A 20,694-nucleotide genomic window follows, 5' to 3' on the forward strand; every position below is an offset into this window, starting at 1 on the left:
ACTTTGCTAAAGTTGTTTATTATTTCAAGTAGTTTTTTACTTGATGCTCTAGGGTTCTCTAAATAAATCATCGTATCATCTGCAAAAAGTGATAATTTAGTTTCTTCTTTTCCTATTCTAATTCCTTCAATTTCTTTTTCTCCTCTTATTGCTACAGCTAAAGTTTCTAGTACCAAATGGAATAATAGGGGTGATAATGGACATCCTTGTTTCACCCCTGATCTTATTGGGAATGCATCTAGTTTATCCCCGTTACAGATAATGCTTGTCGATGGTTTTAGGTATATACTATTTATGATTTAAAGGAAGGTTCCACTTATTCCTATGCTTTCTAGTGTTTTTAATAGGAATGGGTGTTGTACTTTGTCAAAGGCTTTTTCTGCATCTATTGAGATGATCATATGGTTTCTGCTAGTTTTGTTGTTCATATGGTCAATTATGCTAATAGTTTTCCTAATATTGAACCAGCCTTGCATTCCTGGAATAAATCCTACCTGGTCATAGTGTGTTATTCTCATGATGATTTGCTGCAATCTTTTTGTTAATATTTTATTTAAAATTTTTGCATCAATATTCATTAGAGCATTTGGTCTATAATTTTCTTTCTCTGTTTTGACTCTACCTGGTTTGGGTATTAGTACCATATTTTTGTCATAAAAAGAATTTGGTAGAACTCCTTCTTCACCTATTTTCCCAAATAGTCTACAAAGTATAGGAATTAGTTGTTCTTTAAATGTTTGATAGAATTCACCTGTAAAAACATCTGGCCCTGGAAATTTATTCCTAGGGAGTTCATTGATGGCATGCTCAATTTCTTTTTCTGAGATGGGGTTATTAATAAATTTTACTTCCTTTTCTGTTAACCTGGGCAGCTTATGTTTTTGGAGATATTCATCCATATCTCTAAGGTTGTCAAATTTATGGGCATACAGTTGGGCAAAATAGTTCCTAATTGTTGTTTTGATTTCCTCTTCATTAGAGGTGACCTTACCCTTTTCATTTTTGATACTGGTAATTTGATTTTCTTCTTTCTTTTTTTAATCAAATTGGCCAAAGGTTTATCAATTTTATTGGTTTTTTTCAAAAAACCAGCTCTTTGTTTTATTTATTAATTCAATAGTTTTCTTGGTGTCAATTTTATTAATCTCTACTTTGATTTTCAGTATTTCTAATTTGGTATTTAATTGGGGGTTTTCAATTTGCTCTTTTTCTAGCTTTTTCAGCTGTATGCCCAGATAATTGATCTCCTTTTTGCCTATTTTATTCATGTAGGCATTTAGGGATATAAAACTTCCCCTAAGAACTGCTTTTGCTGCATCCCATAAGTTTTGGTATGTTGTTTCATTATTGTTATTCTCTTGAATGAAGTTATTAATTGTTTCTCTGATTTGTTCTTTGGCCCACTCATTCTTTAGAATGAAATTATTCAGTTTCCAATTAGTTTTTAGCATATTTTTCCATGATTCTCTATTAAAAATGATTCTGATTGCATCATGATATGAAAAGAATGCTTCAACTACTTCTGCTTTTCTGCACTGAATCGTGAGTTTTTTATGCCCTAGTACATGGTCAATTTTTGAGTATGTGCCATGTACTTTTGAGAAGAAAGTATATTCCTTTTTATCCCCATTCAGTTTTCTCCAGAGGTCTATCATATGTGCCTTTTCTAAAATTCTCTTTACCTCCTTAACTTTTTTCTTATTTATTTTGAGGTTAGATTTATCAAGTTCAGAAAGGGGGAGGTTGAGGTCTCCCAATATTATAGTTTTGCTGTCTATTTCTTCCCTTAACCTCTCCTCTAAGAATTCGTATGCCTTACCACTTGGTGCATATATGTTAAGCAATGATATTGCTTCATTGTTTATGGTGCCTTTTAGCAGGATGTAGTGTCCTTCCTTATCTCTTTTAATTAAATCTATTTTTACTTTTGCTTTGTCTGAGATTAGGATTGCTACACCTGCTTTTTTTACTTTAGCTGAGGCACAATATATTTTACTCTAGCCTTTTACCTTTACCCTATGTGTATCCCCCTGTTTCAAATGCGTTTCTTGTAAACAGCATATTGTAGGATTATGGTTTTTAATCCATTCTGTTATCTGCTTCTGTTTTATGAGAATGTTCATCCCCTGCATGTTCAGAGTTATGATTTCTATCTGTGTCTTTTTCTCCATCCTATTTCCCCCGTTTATGCTTTTATTTCTCCCTTTCCCCTTCTCCTCCTCAACAAAGTTTTGCTTTTGACCACCGCCTTCCTCAGTTTACCCTCCCTCTTTATTCCCCTCCCTTATCTTACTGTTTCCCACTTGCTACTTCTCCTCTCCCTTCTGACCACCCTCCTCCCCTTTTCCCCCCTTCCCCTCCTACTTCCCGTAGGACAAGTTAGATTTCTAAACTTATCAGGGTATGTTATTCCCTTCTTGAACTAGATCAGATGACAGTAAAGCTCAAATACTGCTCTTCTCCCTCCCTTCTTTCCCTCTACTATAATATGTTTTTGTGCCACTTCATTTGGTGTAATTTACCCTTTTCTACTACCTCCTTACTGCTCCTCTCATAGCCCTCCCTTTATATCTCTTATTTATATTTTATATCTTTACATCAGTTAATTTATACAGGCATTCACAACCTATGTATATCCCTTTCAATTGTCATAATAGCTGTACCATTCTCAAGACTGACTTATATTTGTGTATATATATATATATATATATATATATATATATATATATATACACACACACATACACATACACACACACATATGTATATATATATATATGTATACATATACATATACATATGCATATGCATATGCATATACATATACATATACATATACATACACATACATATACATATACATATACATATACATATACATATATATATATATATATATATATATATATATATATATATATATATATATATATATATATATATAAAACATACATAAGATGATATAATCCCACATAAAGATGTAAACAACCTGTCCTTATTGGTTAATAAGATTTGTGGGGTTTTTTCCCCAGGTTACCTTTTTATGTCTCACTTGAGTTTTGTATTTGGAGATCAAATTTTCCATTGAGTTCTGGCCTTTTCATCAGGAAGGTCTGGAATTCCCTTATTTCATTGAATGTCCATCGTCTTCCCTGAAAAATTATGCTTAATTTTGCTGGGTAGTTGATCCTTGGTTGTAGTCCCAGCTCCTTTGCCCTTCCGAATATCATATTCCAATTTCTCCTGTCTTTTAATGTGGAAGCTGAGAGATCCTGCGTGATCCTGACTGTAGTTCCACGATATTTGAATTGTTTCTTTTTGGCTGCTTGCAGTATTTTCTCCTTGAGTTTATAGTTCTGAAATTTGGCTATAATATTTCTTGGTGTTTTCAGTTTGGGATCTCTTTCAGGGGGTGATCGGTGAATTCTTTCAATGACTATTTTGCCCTCTGGTTTTAGGACCCCTGGGCAGTTGTCTTGATAATTTCTTCGAAGATACTGTCAAGGCTCCTTTTTTCATCGTGGATTTCCGGTAGACCAATAACTCTCAAATTGTCTCTCCTGGATCTATTTTCCAGGTCAGTTGTTTTCCCAATCAGGTATTTCACATTTTTTCTATTTTTTCATTCTTAACGTTTTGCTTTAGTACTTCCTGGTGCCTCATAAATTCATTAGCTTCCACTTGCTCAGCTCTAATTTTTAATGAGTTAGTGTTTTCATTTTGCTTTTGAGTCTCCTTTTCCATTTGGTTGATTTTACCTCTCAGGGTGTCATTTTCTCTCTTTAGATTCTGTATCTCCGTAGCCATTTCACCAATCTTATTCTTTAGGGACTTGATTTCATCTTCTTTTAGCTCCCTAATTTGGTTTGTAAAATCCTCCTTTAGCTCTTCCAGCCATGCTTTTTGGGCTGAAGACCAGTTCATATTACCTTTTGAGGTATCAGACACGTCTATACTGTCATTGCCGTCCTCTTCCATATTGATATTTTGATCCTGCCTGTCTCCATAAAAAGAATCTATTGTCCTCGGTTTTTTTGTATTCTTTTTCATGTTTGTTGTTTTGCCTTTTCCTGGCATTACAACGAATTTCTGTCTTTGGGCCTCAGGGCTCTCTGTCCCAGCTTTCTTATTCTGGGGGTTGTGAGTCTAGAATTATAGCCTTCAGTTTCCTAAGTTGCGGGGAGGGGTCTGGCTCCTTGGCGTCTCACTCCCTATGGGTGCTCTCCAGCACTTGCTTTTCAGCAATGGTCTCAGCTGTTTGTTGTTTGAACTGATGACTGGCACTTCCCCTGGGGGAGCAAGATTACATCTGGGCTCCTGGTGTTGACCCCTGCTGACTCTGCCCCTCTGGGACTAATGAGCTTCTACTATTTGTCCTGTGAAGCCCCGCTACTCTCTCCTCTGTTTCAGTTCTCTTTTTTTTCCCCGAGGAATTTTCTGGGTGAGGGGGGAGGGATTAGAGCCGTTTACCTGGCCATTGAGTCTTCCAGAAGTTCAAGAAGCGAAGTTCCTGGGCTGGAAGCGTCAGGAGTTGGTGTTTTCCTGGCCGGTGGCATTGAGCTGCCTCTCATCGCTCCCACAGACTGCCATCCTGTGTTGGGAGTCCTGGGGGTCTCCGCCAGTTTTGGGCACCCAGCTTTCTCCCAGCCTGTCTCCCACGTGGATTTCCCGGCCAGCCGCTTCCACTTTGGTCTGGAGCAGCTCTGCAGCCTAGCACTTCCTGAGCCTACAGGTTCTTGTTTTCAGCCTTTCAGACTCTCCTGGCTCGGAAATTGGCCCCACACAGATGGCTCGCGGTTTCTGACTCTCTCAAATCTGCTCAAATTCACTTTTTTATGGGAATCTGATGGTCCTTGTGAGAGAGCTCTGGTAAGACGCTGCCTTCATGCGGCCATCTTTGCTCCACCCCCCCAAGACTCTGGGAATGTTGCTACCTTCCACTAGCCTACTTTCTTGTGTTAAATGGAAAAGTAAATCTTTGTATAAAGTCCTTAAAATGGTATTTTAATGAATTGGTACGATTAAATTTCAAATTAATTTTAAAAAAAACAGTATGAAAGGTTTTGAAATATGAAGGGATGATATAAGACTTCATGGAGGAACCTTTCAATTGTATATTAAAAAATGAATTGTGTAAAGGAGTTTATGCAGTGTTCAGGGAGAACTTTTACCTCTGGTATGAAGGCTTGCCAAGCTCTTTTCAGGACTTCTCATCCACTTTTGGTATCTACCTTTCATCCAACTCTTACTTGTGACTCCAAGAAACTGTAGCTTTTGCAGTGGCCATACCCCACTAAAACCATCTCAACAGATGGAGTAATCTTTGTTGAGAGTAAATGACGTGTCTCAAACCAATTGGTGAGTTAGGGGATGTGTAAACTATGTATGTGGAGAGTTCCCCTGACAGATGAGAACGAATTGGTCCAAAGGTCAAAAAGGTGGCTGAAGCAGGTTCTGTTGTGTACTTAGAACTTGGGCAGATATCAAAGATGCAAAGGTCAGTCATTGACTGTATTCTTGGCCATTTCCAATTGTCCTAACTTTTGTCTTGCCATTGGACTTTGAAGATTCATAAAGAGAGAATGAGGTTGACAAATTTGTGCAATGCTGCCTCACTTAAACACAATCCATAAATTATTAAAGACATCACCTATCGGTCTTTTTTGAAACAGAAGACAATAAGAAAAGATATTTTACCAGTGAATAGAGGAAGGAAGAATATTAAAGCATAGGGGAAATACAAGAGGAAAGACAGATTTATGTTCAAAATTGTGTAGTTTAAGTGGGACACAGAAGGAATGGAAAAGTATAATACAAAAAATAATACTAGAAAGGCTGATAACATCATGTTGTGGAGGATCTTAAATTATTGGATGAGAGATGGAATGGAGTTAGAAAACTCCATTAAAAGTCTATTGCAATCATCTAGGAAGGTAGAAATTAGTTTATGAATTAGGTTACCCTCAGGGACTAGTGAGAGACAAGAGGTAGTAGAAATAACATATATATATATGGATGAAATTAATTGGATGTGGTAATTTCTTGTATTTAAGAGTTGAATTGAAAAAAGGAGTTATAAAAATATGGTTAGAGACAAAGGTGAATCATAGAGCCCCCAAAATTATCTTCATTTTAGAAATGATTTGTTTAAGGCAATGGTGGATATTCTAGATGAAAATAAAATGAAAGCATTAATATATATGAATCTCGAGTTTGGAAGAGAGGTCATGATTCAATACAAAGCTTTGGTGATAGGTAAAACAGATTTTAGTGGGCCTGAGAAATAGGAGAGAGAAGAATGGGAAAAGTGTTTGGCAAGCTGGATTGACCTTTGAATTTAGTGTGCATTCAAGCTTCCTAATGTGTTCTTAAAATATGGTTACCAGAACTGAATATACAATGTCAGATATTGCCTACAAAGAGCAGAATTTTAAAAATGTATAGTTTTGATATATATAGATGAGAAAGATGTTATTGGAATTAATATTTTAAGGAAATATTTTACACTATTACTTCATTTTTTAAATAAAAATTGAGAAGATTCAGCAAAGGATATCCCAAAATGTACAGTGGAATATTGCAATTCTCTAGAACTTCCTTTAATTTTTATGATGGTAAATATGTAATCTATTGTGACCCATTGTTTGTTACCTACTAAGGATGTGATTAATGAATATTTATATGATTCTTATAAAATTATATTTATAAGAGCACTGGCCCTGGAATCAGGAGGACTTGAGTTCAAATCCAGTTTCAGACACTTGACACATTTAACTAGCTGTGTAACCTTGGGCAAGTCACTTAACCCCAATTGCCCTGCCTTCCCGCCCTTCCCCCAAAAATTTTTAAAAAATTATATTTATATTTCAAAGTAGGCATTGTGGTTAATTAACAGCCTCTCAAAAATAGGAAAAGAGAGAAGAGAGGAGAGCAGAGAGAAGGATAAAAGAAAATTTTTAAGGTAGAATTTATAATGTTAGAATTTTGTAATGTGTCTCTCTAAGAGTATTCTACTCCAAGTGTGCTGTTACTGAGATGCTTTAATTGAGGAAACAGAGTTCTAGTCTTCAAGTTCTAACTTTCCCTACTGTGGGTTGGGAGGGGAGGTGCTAAAGCACTACTTAATAAACATCATGCCTCAATAATGTATCTCCTCCACGTATTTTGTAGCAAAAATTTGACTGAAGGAATATAACCTTAGGCCTCTAGGCTGACCAGGGTTGAAGCTTGTTGAATCTGACTTCTACCAGTTTGTCCTTGGTTTTTTAATTGCCAAGGCAAAGCCTAAGTGTTCTGTGATGAGCTAAAAAAGTGACCTTAGAAAATTCCCAAAGTTGGTAAGTGACAAAGATAGAATTAATCCTATTCTTTGAATTCTAGTTCATTGTCCTCTCTATCATCTATTCTCCCTTATCCTTAGATGATCTAAATAAATGACCTGCCCATAAAACAATGAACCATATATGTCTGTATTCTGAAAGAGAAAGACAGAATTGTTCATAGGACACCCTCCTCTCCCATTAGTATTTATGTAAGCTATGATTCTTGAATTATTTTGCATTTTTAGTAGTTTTACAGATGGCCTTATCCCCTGAAAGTTCTAAGTAAAGTAGAATTGACACTTTGATGTAGAATTTCTCCCTAAGGATACCTTAGGTGTTGTTGAAAGCGATGTTAGCGATCTGTTGGATGAAGGTGGTATTATATTTCTTGAGGCATCATCCCTCCAAGGAGAAGTAACTGATATCTTTATTGCTACTCTGTTGCCTTATTTAAAGAAAAGCAGTAGTTTTCAAAAAAATCAAATTCTATAGGAAAGAAATTATGATATTTTAAGATTGTTTTCCCATACTTAATTGGCACATCAGAATAATGAATAAGCTATTTATTCAATAATTTTATGCAAAAAAAATAACAAAGATATATATGTATTTCCTCAGAGACCCATCAAATCAAAACATCATCCATTAAACATGTTTCAATAATATTGCACGGTACTATTTGCTTGGAGCAATTACAGATATTAATAAGGTCCAGTTATTGCTCTCATGCAGTTTAAAATTTGGTAGACTATAACACATTGTGCATATAATTAACCTGACATAAAAGTGATAAGTACTATGTTAAAGCCTTTTGAGGGTTGAGAGATCAAGTGAGCAGATTATTTTCAGCTGTACTGGAAACAATAGAAGTCCTTCTATAGAATTTTATATTGAACTAAACATTTAAGAATGGCTAGAATTGTAAAAGGTAGAGAGAGGTTAGAGGAGATATGGAGGATATTCTAAGTTCATGGAATAGAATTAGTGAAAGTATACAGGAATATACAAATATACATATATGGGCATATATATGTATACTTTCATGCACATACATGTTTACCTTCAATATGAACAGGTTATATCTGTAGGTATATTTGCATTATATATCTTTATATAGATTTATACAGATATAAATATACACATAGATATATGTGTGTATATGTACACATATGTGTATGTAATGTGTGGGTGTTTATGGATATAGTTACATATATCAATAGCACATTTAAGTAGAGGATAGAAAATTTTACTGTCATTAGAATTTGGAGCTCTTATAGGAGAATAGTGAGAGATATAGCTAGAACACTTGGATAAAGTGAGAACGCTAGCCTTAGAAGTTTAAATGTGTTCGGTAGGTAATAGGAAACCAAGGAAGGTTTTGGACAAGCTTCAACATAATCAGATGATTAGTTAGGTAATCTCGGTGGAGAATGGACAAAACTGGAGGTGGTGAAACCATTTTGTAGCCTCATAATTGTCTAGGTAAGATTATATAAAACTCTAACCAGGGTCATGGAAATGGGATAAGAAATATGGGAATGTAAGGGAAAAAATGTTGAAATAAAATTAAATGAGTATGCAACTCATTTGCAGCTAATTGTCGTTTTACTTCCTGTCTTGCTTGAAATATTTTTCTCATCTCACCTCAACTCTTTCCATCCCCGTTTATCTTGAAGAACCAATCAGTTCAAAAATTTTGCTTATTGCACGAAGACTTTTCCAATCCTCATTCCCCTTTCCCCAAACTCTATTCTCTCACTTATGTTAGTGTCTTCCCTCTGAGTTATCTAAAATTTATTCTCCATGTACATATTTATTTGCATATTCTCTTTCCCAAAAATAATATTGCATTCTAGAGGGCAGGGATCTTTTTTCTCCTTTATTTGAATTCCCAGAATTTAGTATCCTTGATGGCACATAGTAAGTGCTTGGTAAATGCTGGTTGAATGACTCAGTGTGGAAGATAAGATATATCTGTGTACTCTATGACCTTTGTGCCAACAAGTTAATATCTTTATTCTTTATAATGGGTTTACTAATATATTTTAATTAAGTAACTCATAATTACTTGGTCTCTTCATTGCTTTATATGATTAAATTAGTTTGTCAGTTTGAAATTATTTTATTTTTAATATGTTTTAAAATTTGATTTCATAATTTGCTTGTATTTGTCCAAGATTTTTTTATTTGAAAATGTTATCTAGACAGAAAAAAGCAGGTTTATTTGGTCCAAGATTGTGAGGGTTGGGTGCCTTTAAGAAGATACTAATTAACAAAACCACAATGGTTAAATAAATAAAGTAGTGATGCCTTGCGTCTTGCAATTTCTTTAGGGAAAGGAAACAAGGACTGAGTTAATCAAGTAAGAAGCTGAGAAACTGCTTTAATTGGCAAAAAGACAGTGATGAGAGTTTACATGACTGGCAAAAGATATCCTATGTTATTGTGACTTTTCTTTTTCTGCTTTGGATAAGATATAAAAACATTTAAGTAAGGAAAAGAAGAGCAAAAAGAAATGGTTAGTATCCTTGTTTAGATCTATCAGCATAGGAAGTAAAATATCTTCTTGTGAAAATGACCAGTGGGAATCTGTGGTCTTAAGGAAAACAAACCAAACCAAACCAAACAACTTTTGACAATAAGTGACCTTGATGCCACTAAATACTAAAACTCTATGCCTTTGCTTAAACGAAGGCAAAACAAAGAATAGGAAAGAGGATCTTGAATTGTGACCTTGAAATTGAGAACCTCTAATGTATCAATAGGCATAATACTTTACTTATTGTTTGCAGAATTTGGAAGTTACAAAGTAAGCATCTTTATGGACTATTTTTAATATGTAAGAGGAAAATTGATTTGCAACTCCTGGTTTACATTTCCTTTTTTCCATGGCTACAGGAAACAGCTATTGACAAAAAAAAAGCATTTTTGAAAGGGCTGAATTTGGCCTTTACATTTAAAAATACTGCATGTTGTTGCTTTCTGTATATGTACAAGTATTATCCCTTGTTTGTGTATCAAATATGTTCTCTCTCCAATTAGACTGAGAGTTCTTTCAGAGCAAAGATTTAGTTTTCCCGGCATTTAGCACAATGCCTGGGATATAGTAGATGCCTAACAAATATTTAATGACAGACTGATATGCTAGTTAAAACATGGGATCATAGAGGAAACGTAAAATACAATCCCCCTAATGAAATATAATTTGTGTTTTAGGCATGTTTTGTTAGAGGAAATAAATGGCATTATCAGTAGGGAATACCACATTTTTTTTTCTGGTTGTGTTTCACTTTTCCTCCATCCTAATGCTGACTTAACACCACAAAATGGCATATTAAGTATTGTTATAATCTAGATTAAGAAATTGGGGTTCAGATGGAAAAAATTATTATCCTGGATTTTAGTTAGTAGGGGTGTGAAGGCAGAATTAAAACTCAAATCTTCAGATTTAGAAGTCTTTATACTTCACCATGTTTTTCTTAGCTAAAGAAGACAGAATTACATCAACAACCAAAGTGGTGTGATAAATTCTTCATTTGAACTAAAATTTTGATGATACGGGAATTAGTACATGTAGACCCTGAAATAGCTTTCTCTCTGCCACGAATTGACTTAGTCATTTTGCCTCTCTGACTGTCATGTCAAAAATTGGGAAGATAAACTATACTAGATGATGACATCCAAGTTTCCTTGTAATTGTAATGGCCTTTCATTACGAATAGTCAATGTGGATCACAAAAGGGTAAAATATAGTATGATATTTAAGGTAGCTTATATTTCATAGGGAGAAGGGAAGTTCTAGGGATATAGAAAAGCTATGCCCAGACAATGAGGAAATGGAGGCAATATTTTTCTTATGATCTCTCAATATTTTTTCAGGGATTCTTAAATGTAGAAATTGATGGTGATCTCATATATTCTCTAGTTGAAATAAAAACCATTAGTGCTCCCACTGCTCTAGGCTGTTTCTAAGAGGCTGACACCATTGAAAGAAGAGAAGAGTCTAAAATAATTTTTTAATTAAAACAACAAGAAGCCAAGACCCTTAAGAAAAGACTCTAAGAAATATATATATATATATATATATATATATATATATATACAGAGAGAGAGAAAGAGAGAAAGAGAGAGGAGAGAGAGAGAGAGAGAGAGAGAGAGAGAGAGAGAGAGAGAGAGAGAGAGAGTTTAGTCTAAGAAAAAAGCCATCGATAAAGAATCTAAGGTCTTCCATTGAACTGAATGTCATGTACTCACACTTTGATGTTTCTTATCACTTAATAGGTTGCAATAAATAAGGCAAGGGGTGTATTAGTGAATATATAACAATAAATTTCAAAAAAGAATTAACCAACACTTTAAAGTTTAATCTAAATTATCAGTAGTTTATCCATCACTTTCTTGAGACTAGGTAATCAGTAAAACAGTAAATCAGGTCCTGATTTTTACTGTTTTAGAATTCATGATTTATAGATCTCACTTATAATTAATTGGTATGTATTGGTTCCATCACACTCTTGGGTAAGGTCAACCCTAAAAACCTTCACCAGACTTGATTTTGTCTTAAAAATATGTCTGCAAGTCAAATACCTGACCTGGAGGGAACAATAAAAAGTCTGATTTTATATTTCGAAGTGTATTAGGTGACAGTAAGTTGCATGATTATAAATTAATTTGGAAGAAATCAGAAACAGATTCTCTCTCTTAAGAAATGATGTTAAGCTTTAAAGACATAAACAGAGTTATATAATAGATTAACACCTATTGCTAAAGAAAAAAATCATAAAATCTCCTAGCTGGAAGAGACTTCAATTTCCATCTAGTCTAGCCAGTACCTGAAAAGCAATCTTTTCGACAACTCAAGCAAGAAACGCTCGTTCTTTTATTTGGTTGTTTGAAGGGGGCAATAAGGGGCACTTATTACCTCTTAAATCAGAACATTCTGATTTTGTATAACTTTTGTTGTTGTTGTTGTTGGGAAGATTTTCTTTCTATCAAGATTAAATTTCTCTCTTAAATGTTTTAGCATGGTTTGCCTTGCTCTGCATTGTCAGGCCACACAGAATTAAGTTTAATGCTTCTTCCACATAATAATCTTTCAGATATTTGATGGCTGCTATTACATTACACTCACCAAGCCCCTTGTGTTCTTGTCTACAGGATAATAAATATCCCTAGTTCCTTAAATTTATCCTCATATGGCATTAACTAGAACTTCTTCACCACCCTTATTGCCCTGAAGACATTTAATGGCCTTCCTAATAGGTGACACAGAGGACTAGACACAATAGCCTCTGATCAGGTTAGGACATAGCAGAACTATCATCTCCTTACTTCTGGAAGATATGTCTCTCAGTTAAGTTCAATCTCACATTAATTTGGTTGCTGAATCACATTATAAATTCATATTAAGCTTATAGTCTGCCAAAGTTCCCAGATTTCTTCTTATTCATATTGTCTAACCACACTTCCCTCATATTTTACTTTGAAATTTAATTATTTGAACCCAGATGTAGAACTTTATATTTGTCTCTTAAATCCATGTTGTTCAATTGGGTACGTTGTTCAAACCTATCACAGTCTTTTTGAATGCTGATTGCATCATTCAGTGTATCTAGCTATCTGTCTTAGATTGTGTCATTTGTAATTGTAGTAAGGATTTTGCTTGTACCCCTAATTCCTGGAATACTCTACTACAGACCTACTTTTAAGAAGAAATTAAACCAATAATGATTACTTGTTCGGTTTAGTTATTTAATCATTTCCAGTTCCATCTAACTATTACTATTGAGGCATCATCTCTCTATCATTCTGAAGCCAATCTTCCACACCCCTATTAAGCTAAACTCTCCTTTGAAGTTTGTTGGGATTCCTGGATAATACAACCAATATATAATTCATGCCTCTAATGCACTCCATTACTTTATGTTGATCAAATTCTTACTTCCTCACTTTGACCCATTATCCTCAGTGACTTTGAAGTAGTACCCAATTGTGGAATGCTAGGGAACTCTACTACAAAGTCATGAGTGTTTTTCCTTTAGAGAGTTTAAGGGAAACAAAATATAAATTAGATTTTAATGACTTAAATAAAACAGACAAGCCATGCCAAATATCTGTCTCTCTCAATCTCTCAATCTCTCTCTCTCTCTCTCTCTCTCTCTCTTTCTCTCTCTCTCTCTCTCCTCTCTCTCTCTCTCTCTCTCTCTCTTTCTCTCTCTCTCTCTCTCCTCTCTCTCTCTCTCTCTCTCTCTCTCTCTCTCTCTCTCTCTCTTTCTCTCTCTCTCTCTTCTCATCTCTCTCTCTCTTCTACCTCCCTTCTACTGCTTCTCACTTCTCCGACTCTTCTGCTTGTACTCATCTGAGATCTTTAATTCACAACCAGCACTTTGTCATTGAACACATCCAAAGGAAGCAAAAGTACAGTGGTTTCCTAATTTTACCTTGACATAAGACTATTAGACACTTTGCAATTACATTTTTTGATAATGAGTGTCACCGGTAAAACCTTGGAATATGAGTAAACCTGTGTGTAATTTGCTTCTTTCCTCCTTTATTTGTTTAGGGGAATGGGAGACTTACTGTTAATATAGGAGAAACACTTTTTTAAGTCTGATTTTTTTTCCTCCTGACAAGTGATCTAAGAGAAATAAGTCCCTATTAGTTTGTGATCAAGTGAAGCAGAAGAAGGAGAGATCACCTAGCTGATGAACTGGGACAAAAATTGGTATTGTGGAGTAGCAATTGAGTTAAATCAACCTAGTAGCTACATGGAGGCAGGGAGTACTAGACAAATTTGAGATACTGAAGTGAGAGAGGAAATAGGCATTTAATAACCACCTACTATGGTCCAGGTTCTATACTTAGCACTTGAGAAATATCTCACTTAATAAACTAGTAAGAAAACCAGGCAATCATTGATACAGATACAGTCAATCAATGAATTCTTGAGTCCAGGTATACGCTAGTTTAGAAATACTGAGACTGGAGCCAAGATGGCTCAGTGAAAAGAGGGACATACCTGAGCTCTCTCAAATTCTTTCAGATACCTCTTGAGAAGTGTATCTGAAGTTTTGAAAGAGGTAGAATCCACTAGGAGACAGAATGTGGCAGGTTTCCAAGCCAGGAGAGTCCAGAAAGAGAGGGATCTGTTGTAATGGGCCAGGAGAGCACAGGTGAATGTGACCACCCCTGAGCACCATACCTGAATGGGAACAGGCCCAGCCTGCCCCAGGTGTGGTAGTGATCCGTAGGCCACTCAAGGCAAGACAAGGGTCTATTGGAGCTAGTGGAGACAGGAGCACAGGGCCTGTATTGGCAGCAGAAGCTACTCCTGGAGCTATCATAACGCAGTCTAAAGGTTTGAAACTCACCTTTGTGAATTGCCAGGAGCCATGATGACTCAGTAAAATTTTAAGAGCTCTCATCCCTCCCTTGAAAACACCCAGAGTATACAGCCCTAGTAGAATCCCTGGAAGAGCGAAGGCAGAAGTGGGGGTTCAAAAGTATTTTAATTTTGGAGGCTGCAGGCCCCTTTTGTGGTAATGGAAGGAGACCCATACAGGAAGGGAGGTATGCCAGCAAGCCCCACCTTAGCAGACCAGCAGGAGGTCCTGAGATCGGTGAGCGGGGCGGCGGGGATCTCAGCACCATCACTAGCATCCCAGGCATGCCTTGTGTAACAACAATCTACTAGCAGCTGCTGTAGTGGTGTAAGACCCACCAACATCCAGCACACAGAAAGCTGCCAACACAAGTTTTTTGATCTGCTTTACTAAGGAAAGTAACTTTAAGGGGTTAACAATCTCAGTTTAATCAAACATACTTACATCATTCATTTAGGTCAGGGGAAAAGATCAGCCCCCTGAACTTCAAGGCAAATACAAACAGAAATTACAAGCATCAACAGACAGACCTTGTCTAATTCAAGTCACCATTCACAGAGAAGCACTAACATCTTATCTGTCTGAGTTACAAAGCTGGGGGGCAGTTACAGCTTGCACATCCCAACACTCCTTCCATGAGTGTGCTTCAAAAGTCAAATGTCAATCTCCCCTCAATTGTATCCTGTTCCTCACCCAGGCTGGGTGTGTGACAGTTCCCCATCCCCAATATCACATCATACACAAGCCAATTATTCCTAATTGTCTTAATGCTGAGAAATATTCCAAAACAAAGACAGCAAAGGTTTCCCCACTAATTCAAACAAAAGGGAGAATTGATAGTCTTAGCATCCCAGAAGGTAAGAACAGGGAAAAGTCTGATTGCCTTAACAACTTTGCACAGCCAGAGGAATTGCCAAACATTAGTGTAGACCTGCAGCTGAGACCACCTGTGCTATATAGCACAGCCTTAGGAGAAAAGGAGACGTACAGACCACTCCTCCCCCCATACCTCACACAGTGAGTGCCCCCACCATGGAAATTCAGAAAGACTTCCCTGGGCCTCAATCCTTGGCACACACCAGCCAGCTTTAGCTCAGCAAGAGGGGAGCTGCAGCAGTAGATAGCTTCTAGCTCATAAAACCAGAGGCCATGGTAGCCAAAGCCATTAGCTCCCAAACAAGAAGTTTGGGACAGAGACCCCTGGGCCTCAAAAGCAGAGATCCACTTGAAAAGCCAGGAAAGAGCAAGTACCATGATGAAACAAGCTAGAAAAGAAAAAAAAGACCACTGAATTGCATTATGAGGACAGAGAAGATCTAAATACAAATTCAGAAGAGAGGACAGCATTGACACTCTACCCACATCTTAAAATTGAAAGTAATAAGATCTGGTCTCAAGCACAAAAAGCATTCCTGGAAGAGCTCAAAGAGAATTTTATATCCAAATTTGAGAGGTAAGAGAAGAATTAGAGAACCTAACATTTGAAGAAAATGAATTCTTGAAAAATAAAATTGGCCAAATGGAAAGAGAAATGCAGAAGCTATCTGAAGACAGTAATTTGTTAAAAATTGGAATTGGGCAAGTAGAAGTTAATGACTTATGAGACATTAAGAATTACTCAAACAAAATATAAATTATGAAGAAATAGAAGAAAACCTAAAATATCTCATTGGAGAAAAAACTGAACTGGAAATAGGATTCATGAGAGATAACTTACAAATTATTCATCTTCTGGAAAGCCATGAGGAAAAAAAGTGCCTGGACAGTGTCTTCCAAGAAATCAACAAGGAAAGCTACACCAAGGTCCTAGAACCATAGAGTAAAATAGTCATCAAAAGAATCCACCAAAGACCCACTGAAAGAGATCCCAAATTAAAAACTCCAAGGAATAGTGTAGCCAAATTCCAGAATTATCAGGTCAAGGAGGAAAATACTACAGGCAGTCAGAAAGAAATGATTCAAATATTGTGAAACTACAGTCAGGATCACACAAGACCTTGAAGCTTCTACATTAAAGGACAGGAGGGACTGGATATGATATTCTGAAAGGCAAAGGAGCTTTGTCTTCAAACCAGGATCAACTATCCAGCAAAATTGAGGATAATATTTCAGGCAAGGAGATGGACATTCAAGGAAATAGGAGACTTCCAGACCTTCCTGATTGAAAGGCCAGAGTTCAATGAAAATTTGATTTTTTTTGAACCATAAAAAGAAATACTTTATTTGGGACAACTTGAATCCAACAACAGATTATTTAAAAAAAAAGTCCAGGGGATGGGGGTGGGGAAAGATGTTCATGAAGCAAATGATTTCTACAGGAATAGAAATGAACTGAGTTTGAAAAAATCGCAAAATGAGATTTTTCTAAAAGAAAGAAGTAAATCTTTCTTCCTTTGCAGGCAGGGTGAGCATTCCAAGACATTTCATAAGTATGATTATCTTGCTCTTCAGTAAGAGAGGAGAGACATCCTGTTTTTGATACACAATTAAATACACTATCCTCTGTTGTGACCAAGTGGTGAAGAAATCACTCTTCAACAGTACAATCTAGACACCAAGCAATAAATCCAAAGGTCGGTTTGAATCCACTTTTTCTTTTCATATATTGCCTGTACTTCCTCTTCTGAGACACATTTATGGCATATGCATTTACAGAACCATCAACTTTTTTCCCTTTTGTGATGTCTGAGGAAGAAAATCCCATTAATTTCATCATTTCCATTTCTTCTTGTGTTTTGCCTTCCAAATCTTCTTCAGTAATCTGACATTCTTTGCTTTTTGTTTCTTTTGTTCCTTTCTTCTCATCATCCCTTCTTTCTTTTAGCTGGGAAGGGGAAGGAGAGGAAGATTGGTGTCTTCTTGGGGATCTGGACCTCCTCCTCCTATCTCTTAGGATTGGGACTATTCTCGATGCCTTCTCTCTTTCTCTCTGGATGTTGAACGCTCCCTCTGAGGGGAACAGCTCCTGCTCTGGCCCATGACCCACCCCAGGCCCACTGCTCCTGGAGTCCAGGTGAGAAGGTGAAGACTCTGGAAAATTTGATTTTTAATACAAGGCTCAAGAAAGGCATAAAAAGGAAAACAGGGGAAAAATGTTTTCAAAAAAACCTTGTGATTACAAAAAGGAAAACTATTTCCATCCCTATATGAGTGGATGATATTTGCTAATATTGAGAATGGTATAGTTAGTATGACATTTAAGAGGGAAATACATAGACAGAGGGTGTGGGTATAAATTAACTGATGTGATGATAAAAACACTTAATTAAGGTATGAAGAAGGATTGTAATGGGAGCAAAGGGTAAGGAGGGGGCAGAAAATGGTAAATTACATCACATGAAGAGGTATAAAACATATTATACTAGAGGGAAAACAGGGAGGTAGAAGAGTAGTGTTTGAGCTTTACTCTCATTAAATTTGGTTCAAGGAGGGAACAACATACTCTATGAAGTATAGAAATCAAACTTTCCCTACAGGCAGCAGGAGGGTAAAGGGGAAAGAACAGAGGTCAGGGTGCTTCGAAGGGAGGGAAGAAGGAGTAAGGGAAAAGGGTAAAAAAGTGGGGGCTGATAAGAAGGGAAAATTAAGGGAGGCATTGGTCACAAGCAAAACTGTTTGAGGAGGTGGGGTGGAGCCAAGATGGAGGCTGGAAAGCAGGGACTTGTGTGAGCTCCCTGCCAAGTCCGTCCAAAAAACTTACAAAAAATGACTCTGAACAAATTCTAGAATTGCAGAACCCACAAAATAGCAGGGATCCAGCCCAGGACAGCCTGGATGGTCGCTGGATGAGGTCTATTGCATGTGGAGCTGGGGGCAGAGGAGAGCAGAGCCCAGTGTGGGTGGCAGCAGGACCAACCAGACAAGGAGCCAGGTGTTACAGGCCCCAGTGCCCTGCATTAGTGAGCTATGGCAGTTACCAGACTTCTCAACCCACAAACAACAAAGACAACAGAGAAGGTTAGTGGGAAAAGCCACTGCCCCAGGGGCACTGGGGGTAGTGCAACTACAGAATTACAGCTACAGTTACTTCTGGTCGCAGGTCCACCTGGTGGGAGGAATTAAGTGGCAGATCAGAGCAGGAGTGTAGAGACTGCTTAACATTTGCATCACGTCAGAGTTGGTGGTTCTTGGGGAAGGAGGAGTGCTGGTGTGGGCAGAGCTGGCTATACAGAAATAGCTCTGTAATCAACAGCACATTCCGCTCAAGCTTGGAACAAAGTACTCTTTACTCTACAAGCAATCATACCCTGCTGAACAAACTCAAGGGTCAAGTAAGTTAGCTGGAAACATGGCCAGGCAGCAAAAAAGCACTCAGATTGAGTCTCAGACTTTGGAGTCTTTCTTTGGTGACAAAGAAGACCAAAACATACAGCCAAAAGAAGTCAAGAAAGTCAAAGAGTCTACATCGAGACCCTCCAAGGAAAACATGAGCTGGTCTCAGGCCATGGAAGAGCTCAAAAAGGAGTTAGAAAAGCAAGTTAGAGAAGTAGAGGAAAAACTGGGATGAGAAATGAGAATGATGAGAGAAAACTATGAAAAAGAAGTCAATGAATTGCTAAAGGAGACCCCAAAAATACTGAAAAAAATATTGAAGGAAACAACACCTTAAAAAAATGGACTAACACAAATGGCAAAAGAGCTCAAAAAGCCAATGAGGAGAAGAATGTCTTGAAAGGCAGAATTAGCCAAATGGTAAAGGAGGTCCAAAAGACCACTGAAGAAAATACTACCTTAAAAATTAGATTGGAGCAAGCAGAAGCTAGTAACTTGATAAGAAATCAAAATATTATAAAACAGAACAAAAGGAATGAAAAAGTGGAAGATGATGTGAAATATCTCATTGGAAAAAACACTGACCTGGAAAATAGATCCAGGAGAGATAATTTAAAAATTATTGGACTACCTGAAAGCCATGATCCAAAAAGAACCTAGATATCATCTTTCAAGAAATTATCAAGGAGAACTGCCCTGTTATACTAGAGCCAGAGGGTAAAATAGAAATTGAAAGAATCCACTGATTGCCTCCTCAAAAAGATCTGAAAAAGAAAACTCCCGGGAAAATTGTTGTCAAATCCCAGAGCTCCCAGGTCAAGGAGAAATACTGCAAGCAGCCAGAAAGAAACAATTTGAGTATTGTGGAAAAACGATCAGGATAACACAGGATCTAGCAGCTTCCACATTAAGGGACCGAAGGGCTTGGAATACAATATTCCATAGGTCAATGGAGCTAGGATTAAAACCAAGTATCACCTACCCAGCAAAACTGAGTATCATGCTCCAAGGCAAAATACGGATTTCAATAAAATAGAGAACTTTCAAGCTTTCTCAGTGAAAAGACCAGAGCTGAATAGAAAATTTGACTTTCAAACACAATAATCAAGAGAAGCATGAAAAGGTAAACAAGAAAAACAAATCACAAGGTAATTACTAAAGTTGAACTGTTTTGTTTACATTCCAACATGGAAAGATGATGTGTATGATTCATAAAAACCTCAGTATCATTGTAGCTGAAAGGAATATGTATATATATATATACATATATATGTGTGTGTGTGTGTGTGTGTGTGTGTGTGTATGCATATATATACCTATATGTGTGTCTATGTATGTATACATGTTGGTGTGTGTGTGTGTGTGTCTAGATGGAGGGCAACAGGATAAGTTGAAGGATGATATCTAAAAAAGTAAAATCAAATAAAGGGATAAGAGAGGAATATATTGAGAGAGGGAGAAAGGGAGGAGAGATAGAATGGGGTAAATTATCTCACATAAAAGTGGCAAGAAAAAGCAGTTTTCTAGGAAGGGAAAGAGGGGGCAGATGAGGAGGAATGAGTAAATCTTGCTCTCATTGGATTTGACTTGAGAGCGAATACCATACACACTCAATTGGGTATCTTACCCACAGGAAAGAAGGAGAAAGAAGATAAAAAAGGGGGGATGATAGAAGGGAGGGCAAATAGGGGAGTAGGTAAAAACAGATACTTTTGAAA

General features: G+C 36.8%; 1 pseudogene; it reads right to left on the bottom strand.

Annotated features, from left to right (window-relative positions):
* Nucleotides 1-17,231: 17,231 nt before the first annotated feature.
* Nucleotides 17,232-17,683, bottom strand: LOC118847237 (annotated as a pseudogene).
* Nucleotides 17,684-20,694: the final 3,011 nt, after the last annotated feature.

The sequence above is a fragment of the Trichosurus vulpecula genome, chromosome 4 (assembly GCF_011100635.1).
Source record: "Trichosurus vulpecula isolate mTriVul1 chromosome 4, mTriVul1.pri, whole genome shotgun sequence".
Classification (NCBI taxonomy): Eukaryota; Metazoa; Chordata; class Mammalia; order Diprotodontia; family Phalangeridae; genus Trichosurus; species Trichosurus vulpecula.